This window comes from Homalodisca vitripennis, unplaced genomic scaffold (genome assembly GCF_021130785.1).
Source record: "Homalodisca vitripennis isolate AUS2020 unplaced genomic scaffold, UT_GWSS_2.1 ScUCBcl_5027;HRSCAF=11533, whole genome shotgun sequence".
NCBI classification, from domain to species: Eukaryota; Metazoa; Arthropoda; class Insecta; order Hemiptera; family Cicadellidae; genus Homalodisca; species Homalodisca vitripennis.
In genome coordinates this window covers 27851-36245 of record NW_025781138.1, presented here as the reverse complement: position 1 = coordinate 36245, position 8395 = coordinate 27851, and positions in this window count along the sequence as shown.

Genomic DNA, 8395 nt, shown 5'->3' with positions numbered 1-8395 from the left:
ATTCCCCTCCATGCAAAGATACGCTCGTCTCTTCGAATACTGACTGCTCTCCGTCCATTCTTGCTACAAGCCTCACAGATCTTCTGCACAAGCCATTGTTTTCCTTTGTTGTTAAAGTGTATCCCGTGTCTTGTATGAAGTTGTCTATCCGCCTTGCTAGCCTCCACCAAAGTTACATTTTCGAGTCCATCACACAATATTTTTAACTCAATATTGACTCTTCGTGTTTCAGCATTAACACAGGACCAGCTGGCCAAATCATATCTGTTAGGTAGGTATATGAGAACAACCTTTGACTTTTTATAATTCTTCAACCTGTTACTTACAATGTCAATCATTGTGTTACCTTCATTGCGTGTTACATCGTTTGTGCCACAGGAGATCACTAAAATATCATCACAGTTTAACTTTTCCCCTTCAATGTTATGTTGATTCAAGACTTGGGCAGCACGACCACCTGGCTTGATAAAACCATAGGCTTCATATTTCTTTACATGTTTGTTTAAGTTCCATGCTAAATCTCTTCCGTGACTGTCAGCTAATAACAACATTCTTTTATGTTCCATTGGTTCTACTTTATCAGATCCTTCCTTATCATGACAAATACTTTCTTGCTCATCTGTAGAGCTGAGTATGTCAAATGGATTACATGTCTCTAATGTATCCTGTGAGCAGGTTACATTCTGCAATCCTCTTGCATTCCTTACGCACTCAGAAACTTTACTATTCCTGCATTTATAAACCACAGTTGTGAAATCACTGTTGTTAGTTAAGTCACAATCTGATGGTGGAGGGAAACAGTTAAGACACACTGAACCATGTTTATCAGTATATGATACTTTGCTCTGTAATTCCTCATTATCCTTCTGCAATATCTCAATTGTGGCCTCCAGAGATTTAATAGATGATAAGATATTTTGTTGTTCATCTTTGTAGATCGTACATTTTGTACAAAATTATTCTTTTCATACAGTTTTAGTTTTAATTCCTCTCTCTCATCTTCAGCTTGATAAATAATTGCTTCTTTTTGTTCCTCTAATATTTTTAATTTATTTTCAAAAGAATTTATTATTTTGATTTTTTCTTCTTCGTCATTTTTTAATTGTCTTTTTAACTCTTTGATAAGCTCGTCTTTTTTAATTATTTCTTCTTCAAGTTCAGATTCAAGAGTTAATTTCCTGTATTTTATGTCATGCAATTCCTGTTTCAGACCCTCATTTTCATTAAGTAGAGCTGTCCCTATTTCGGCCGCAAGTGTTAGGGAATGTTCCAGTTCAGGATTATTAACTTCTATCACATCATTTTGAAATTCTCCTTTTGTCAATTGCTGCACACAAGAGGGACATTTCCACTCTTCTAATTCCCTTTTGCTTAAACTTTTAACAGCTGAATAGGGCAAATTTATACATCTAAAATGTAGCCATTTGTTACAATAACCTGTACAAAATACTCCTCCATGCTTTACGATCCGTCCACATTTCCCACAACTTTCCTTGTTAAGATCAGCTTGATCCATTGCAGTATAAATACTGATTACTCTTCCCTTCACAATATTAAAATTTCACTTAGAACTTATATTTATATGCCTAATATATTAATTTTATAACTTTATTAAAAAAACTATTAATCAAATGTATTTAAAAGGGATTCACACTCAGTTCAGTTCCGTCTATGTATATATATACAGAGTATATTTTTCCTTTTTTACTATAGTATTTTATCCAGCCAGTTAAGTTTAAACAAATAATAATTTTATTAGCTGTTAGTTTAAAGTCTGAAGATAAACATATAGATGTAAAAATTGATCAAATAAAAATAATTTTTGTGAATACAGACAGTTGAAGGAAAAAACAAATAATCTTTATGAAGCAAAAAGTTCAACTAATGTCTTGTGGAATTGAACCTGGTATCTTCAGTGTACTAGTCCTGAACCTTACCACTCAGCTATCATGTCTGAATAACCCAAGTCTGTTACAGGTGCATATTAAAAAGATCACTGTATTGATAATCTTATGAGATAAGTTCAGGCTCATAAACAAAGGCAAAGGTCAGTTCAGATCACTTCACTTATCAGTCCTTATCTCAAGACCCTTCTTATCTTCTGTAGGAAATAGATATAAATGTAAAAATAATTATGGAAAAACCTAATTTTGCACCTTCCTGTTAAATTTTGCATAAATAAACAATGTAATAATGATGTGGGTTACTTACTGTTCACTTTCATATACAATTTATATAAAACTTTTTAATAAAAACCAACAATATTAACTAGAAAAGAAAGAGCAGATCCTGCACACAACCTGCACAAAACACTGCACTGCACTATAACACTGTTGAAGGCATGCACATCTAGTTAGGATGATATTTTGAATTATCTGCTACATAATTAAGCTATTTTATTTGTACATATCTCATTTCAAAATATGTTATTATGAATTTTGATTTCATTATATTTAATTGAACATACCTCCCCAAGTACAAAACTGTGTTGTTCTCCAATTAGTGCAATGTTGTACATTTTTTTAATAACACATTTGAACATCTAATGCTTTATTACATTTCTCAAGACTGAAACTACACAGAACTTAAAATTCTCTTGAATAGACAGCTTTAATTGTCGCCATCTCATTTTCACCCTATAAGAATAATGTAAACCTAAAACATTTTTACTGTCTTATTTTTAATTGAAACTATGGAAAATTGTACATTTTTACAGACAAAAATAATAATTATAACTATAAAGATATATTAATAAAGTGCAAATCTAGAAAAAAGAATAAGAAAACTTGTTTTAAAATATAAAAATGTATTTTCGTATTTGCAAATATTACAATTGTTTAGTTCCAATGATTGCAGTCATAAATTATACACTGAACTGTTATACCAAAAATTATAACCATGAGGAATATATAACATTTTTAATATGACAAAAGCAATATTATTTCTCCAAAAATAATAATCATTTTGTACAATCAAAACTACACTAAATTATTTTGTAAATTACTCTAACTTTGAGGCACGTTTGATGTCAGTTGAGTCTTATTTAATTTTGTAACAGTTAATAAAGTAGTATTCCAATACTGATTTCAGTTAAATGCTAAAAGAATTCAAAAGTGAAATTCCATTAAAGCTTGTTAAAAGTTCATCAAGTCATGGATTTTCACACAAAATCTTCTTTGAAAGATAAGCCCAGATTTCCAAAATGGAGGTCAGTAACAATGAGTCATATTCATCACAACAAATAAAATTCTCTTCATTTACTGAATTAAAACTTGCTCTTTACAAAATAGTAAATTGGCCAAGTACATAATAAAATTTGAACTTTAGCTCTGAAGAAACTTTGGAATTATTTAAATCTGGGATAATAACCGAAAGAAAGCCGTACCACAATTTCCATTCTGGAATCTCCAGAATATACGTGGGTGATCTAGAAGAAAAAATTCACAATTTATCATAACAGTGGTACAATCACATACTTACAGCCATACTATGAGAATGTATCAAGATGGAGGGAAAGGGATCAATTTAGAATTCTGAAATAGTAAATTAATAATTCATTTAATTAATAATTAGTGCATATGTAATTTTAAGACCAGATTAATTTAGCAATAGCACTAGTCATAATAAAACATTAAATAACATACAAACTATTTTGATAACTACAAAATTAAATTAATAAGAAATAAATAGGGACTGTAAATTGAAATTAAATTCCACTATTGCCATTCACACACATTTAATTCATGTAAATAAAAGTTGTTTCACAGGTATTTGTTCTTCTGATCAAATGTTATTTCGGCTATTTAAACACATTTATGTGACAGAAATTGCAAACAAAATACAAAATAATTAAATTGTAAAAAGTGGGGGCTCTGTGGAAGTGACAGATCTAGGATTGTGTCCTGGCAGACAAAGTACTTTTTGTAATTAAATGTTTATTGAAATTATATCAAATGTTACATCTGTAGTGTAAAAGGAGGTTGAATGAAATATATTTATTAGCTCCCTAAAACAAAAGTAATTGCTAAATTATTTTAGCACATTTATATGTGTGAAATTGAGACATTAAAATTATTCAAGGCTAGTGGCATTGTTAAAGTGGCACTATTAACATAATGCCATAATGGCATTATTTTTTATATCTCAACCATCAGACAACATAATTCACTCCATTAATAGATTATTACTTTCAGAAATATCCATTTAAAACAACAGGATGTTATGTTAGAATTTGAAAGAGGAATAAAATCCATAGTTTTAAATTGTTAAAAAATTATTTTGCAATTTAAATATGCATTAATACATTGTATATTCAAAAACACTACACAAAGAAGATATCAAAATTCATAACAAAACATATGAAGTCTTTTTTATGAGCTGGAGGCTCATACTCTCTTATGCCCAGGGATGTATAAATGATGAACATCAAATGAATCACTGATATTTTATAATCCTGTTTCTCGCTGCAAAGCCTCCAATCAAAGCTATGTGAGATTACACTTTGATGCTTAGTTATACTTTACTCAACCATGTACTTTGAAAATGATGCTATTCACTTTGTTCTCATTCAAACTAACCTTGCAACAAAGTTTTTATTAATCATTTACTGGCATAAAACTACAACTGAATCTAAAAATATCCATTTATATTATTTTCTTACACAGAATAGTTCATCTTAAATAGTTAAAATTTTATAAAGCCATTTTAGAATAATTTATACATTTGTTAGTTCCATTTGGCCTTATTCTTCCCTACCTATGACATTTCCATCAAGCAAAATGAGTGGGATAGACAGTGCAGTTTAAAATAGACAGTAGGCCAAGTCTTAAGACAAGATTTGGTCACAGAAAATTTACTCTACACTGTATTTGACCTAGATTCAACGTTTGATGCCTTATATCGTGCAGCTTCCAGAACTCCCTCTAGAGCTGGTTATAGTACAACAATATGGAGTTTTTACCTGATAAGGAGAATATAAAATCTCAAACACTTTTAAGACTGTATTTTTCAGAGAGCATCACTTATCTCAGGAATGTTTGTATAACATTTATAACAGATAAGCCCATGGCATTCGTGTTAATCAGCAGAAAATTGTGTGCAAAACCCCAAGTAAAAACTGTTTGTTTTTGTGTTCAGTCACAAAAAATCGTTTTCATCCATTATACATGGTGAGTTTAAAAGTAAATACCATTTTCAAAACTCCGTCTCTGTAGTGCTGCGGTCTGTGTCTTGTACTTGTGTACTGTAAAAGGAACAGAAACAAATACGGCAAAAATGGATTGTTTTTACGTCTGGTAATGCATATTTCAAATGCCCCCATCAATTGAGAATCTCACCAACTGTGAAGTATGTGCTATAATTTGTTTACATGGCAATTAAGGGGTAAAAGCAATTGCAATTTACAAGTATTGTGAAGAGTATGGGCAAAACATTAAAATTGATGGCATGGCATTCAAATGGGTAAGAGCTTTAAATTATGGCCAAAAGAATGTTAATGATGAGAAACGGAGTTGACAACCCTCAATGGTTGCTGACATGATAAAGTGTAGAAAGTGAAAGAGAAAGTGAAAATGAGCAGGCATTTCACAATTTTGTTTCACACATTTTTATCAATAAACATGTTTTGCTGTATGACAATGTCTGTTCACATTCGGCAAAACAAAATCAGATCTCATTGTGATGAGAATAGCATTTCGCTAGGAATAATTCAATAATCCCCCAAACAGCCCAAATTTAGCGCCCTGTGACTAGTATTTGTTTGTACATCAAAAGAAGCATCTTGAAGGTCAGTGTCACATCAACAATAGCGTTAAAATTATCATGTTGCAGTCATTGTTAAATCAGGCATCAATCTTCTATGAGTACAGTATACAAATTAGATATAAGTGCCTTAATATTGATGGCAATTATGTATAAAATTAGATGAAAGGGTGGTTTTTATATAAAACTAAAATTGTAACAGAATTGTATTTAGAAGTTTACATGAATTTGTCATATATCAAAATGGTACATTTAAAAAAATGCCCCGTACTATGAAAGACGACTTTACACTTTGTAGACCAGCAAAATAAAATTATTTTTCCATTAATCATGATAAAATAGTAAATTTTGGGTTAATCACACAAAAAAGAATCTCTATTACTTGGTGATCTATTTTAGTTATTCAGACTTCACAATGTTAGTTTTCTGACACTATGACCAGCATAGCATTTCATTGAACATTTAGTAAATTTTTACTAATGTAATTAAATGTGCTAATTGAAAGTACACATTTATACTGTATCTTAAAATAAATGAGACAAGTGGCTTACAACCAAGCTTCTAGTATAGATGTGTAAACACTTGATGAGTAACATGAAAACTCCACAAGACATAAGTCAGCATTCTGACCCATGAGACAAGTGGCTTACAACCGAGCTTCTAGTATAGCTATGTGTAAACACTTGATGAGTAACATGAATAAAGTAAAAACTCCACCAGACATAAGTCAGCATTTTGACCCATGAGACAAGTGGCTTACAACAGAGCTTCTAGTATAGCTATGTGTAAACACTTGATGAGTAACTTGAATAAAGTAAAAACTCCACCAGACATAATTCAGCATTCTGACCCATGAGACAAGTGGCTTACAACAGAGCTTCTAGTATAGCTATGTGTAAACACTTGATGAGTAACTTGAATAAAGTAAAAACTCCACCAGACATAATTCAGCATTCTGACCCATGAGACAAGTGGCTTACACCAAGCTTCTAGTATAGCTATATGTAAACACTTGATGAGTAACTTGAATAAAGTAAAAACTCCACTAGACATAAGTCAGCATTCTAAACCATGGGACAAGTGGCTGAGACTAGTGGCTTATAACCAAGCTTCTGGTATACTATGTATAAAACACATGATGAGCAACTTGAATACCGTAAAAATTCCACTAGTCATAAGTCAGCATTCTGAGCCATGAGACTAGTGGCTTACAACCAAGCTTGTGGTATAGCTATGTTTAAACAGGTTGGGAAAATCAGCAATGATTGTCGTATATACAACCATTTAACCAAAATTAATTTTTGTAAACAATTCAATTACAATGATTCAATGTTACTGTATTTTTTTTCATCCATCATGAGGGCAATTACAGTAGGTGGATTTCAATGAACTCTATATGTTATTATTTACTCTAAAATCTTAGAAGTTCCCATTTTGAATTCTTGAATGCACACAGGGTTACATAGGTTTCACAAGGTCACTTCAAAGGCTCATAAAAAAGAGTTGTCTGTATAAGTAACTAACTATATGGTTAAAAAATCAGACTAAGTAGTAAATTAAAAAACTTTTATTTTTCAGTGATCAATTTAGAATAAATAAAGTATGTACATGTTATTGAAATTAACAAATTATAGTTATACGATACTGAAGATGCTCACATCTTGGTAGATGTTTTTTTTACAAACCATACAGTGTCATAATAATATTTTCTAATCATAAGAGTTTAAATGTAAACTTATATTGAAAAAAGATTAAAACAATTATTTGTCAATAGCTGCTAATAAAGCAACACTAAAATACTTTCATGCAGAATTGTTTTTGTACCTGTTTATTCAACACCACATAACTGTATATACAAAACAAATTAAAATTATTTTCGTAGTTCTTATACTTATGAAACAAAATAAATAATAAAGTGTCTATTTTCTTCGAAAACAAGGCTATTGCTACAGCTAAGGCAAACCTTGTTTAAACAACATACACTAACATTTGGAAAAAGACGAGAAATCCAAATATATAAAAGCACTGCTTTTCATCAGTATAACATTAAACAATATTTGAATGGTAATAGCAATGGTTATGTGTATTTGAACATAATCATTACAACCATCATTGGAATCATTACAATCTGTAAAGATTATGCTAAGCTAAATTCCTTATCATCAAATATTTATCATGATTGATTCTCCAAGACTAGTCTTGAGAGTCACTAGATAACATTATATCTACATTGAAAACTAAAACTTTAATAAAAAGAAATCACTACTCGATTTATTTACATGTTAGGAACATACCTAATAATAAACAATACCTAATAATGTTTTTTTCATTCATTCATTCATACCTAATAATGCCTAAAGTGACTATTGTATTTATTTTTACATATAATTTACACTATGTACATTAGCTACTCCTTGAGAGTATATATTTAAGTAATTGAATTGTTTGAACATTTTAATTTAGTTTACGTAAATGTAACAAATAAATACAAAATTGCATAACCTTGAAAGAATTTGTTTACAAGACCCATTCCAAGAATCATACTAACAAATTTAAATCTTAATTGTAATTACTGATTATAAATGGTTAATTACAAAAATATGTTTTTATGATTATAAAATGTCTTTATCCACAA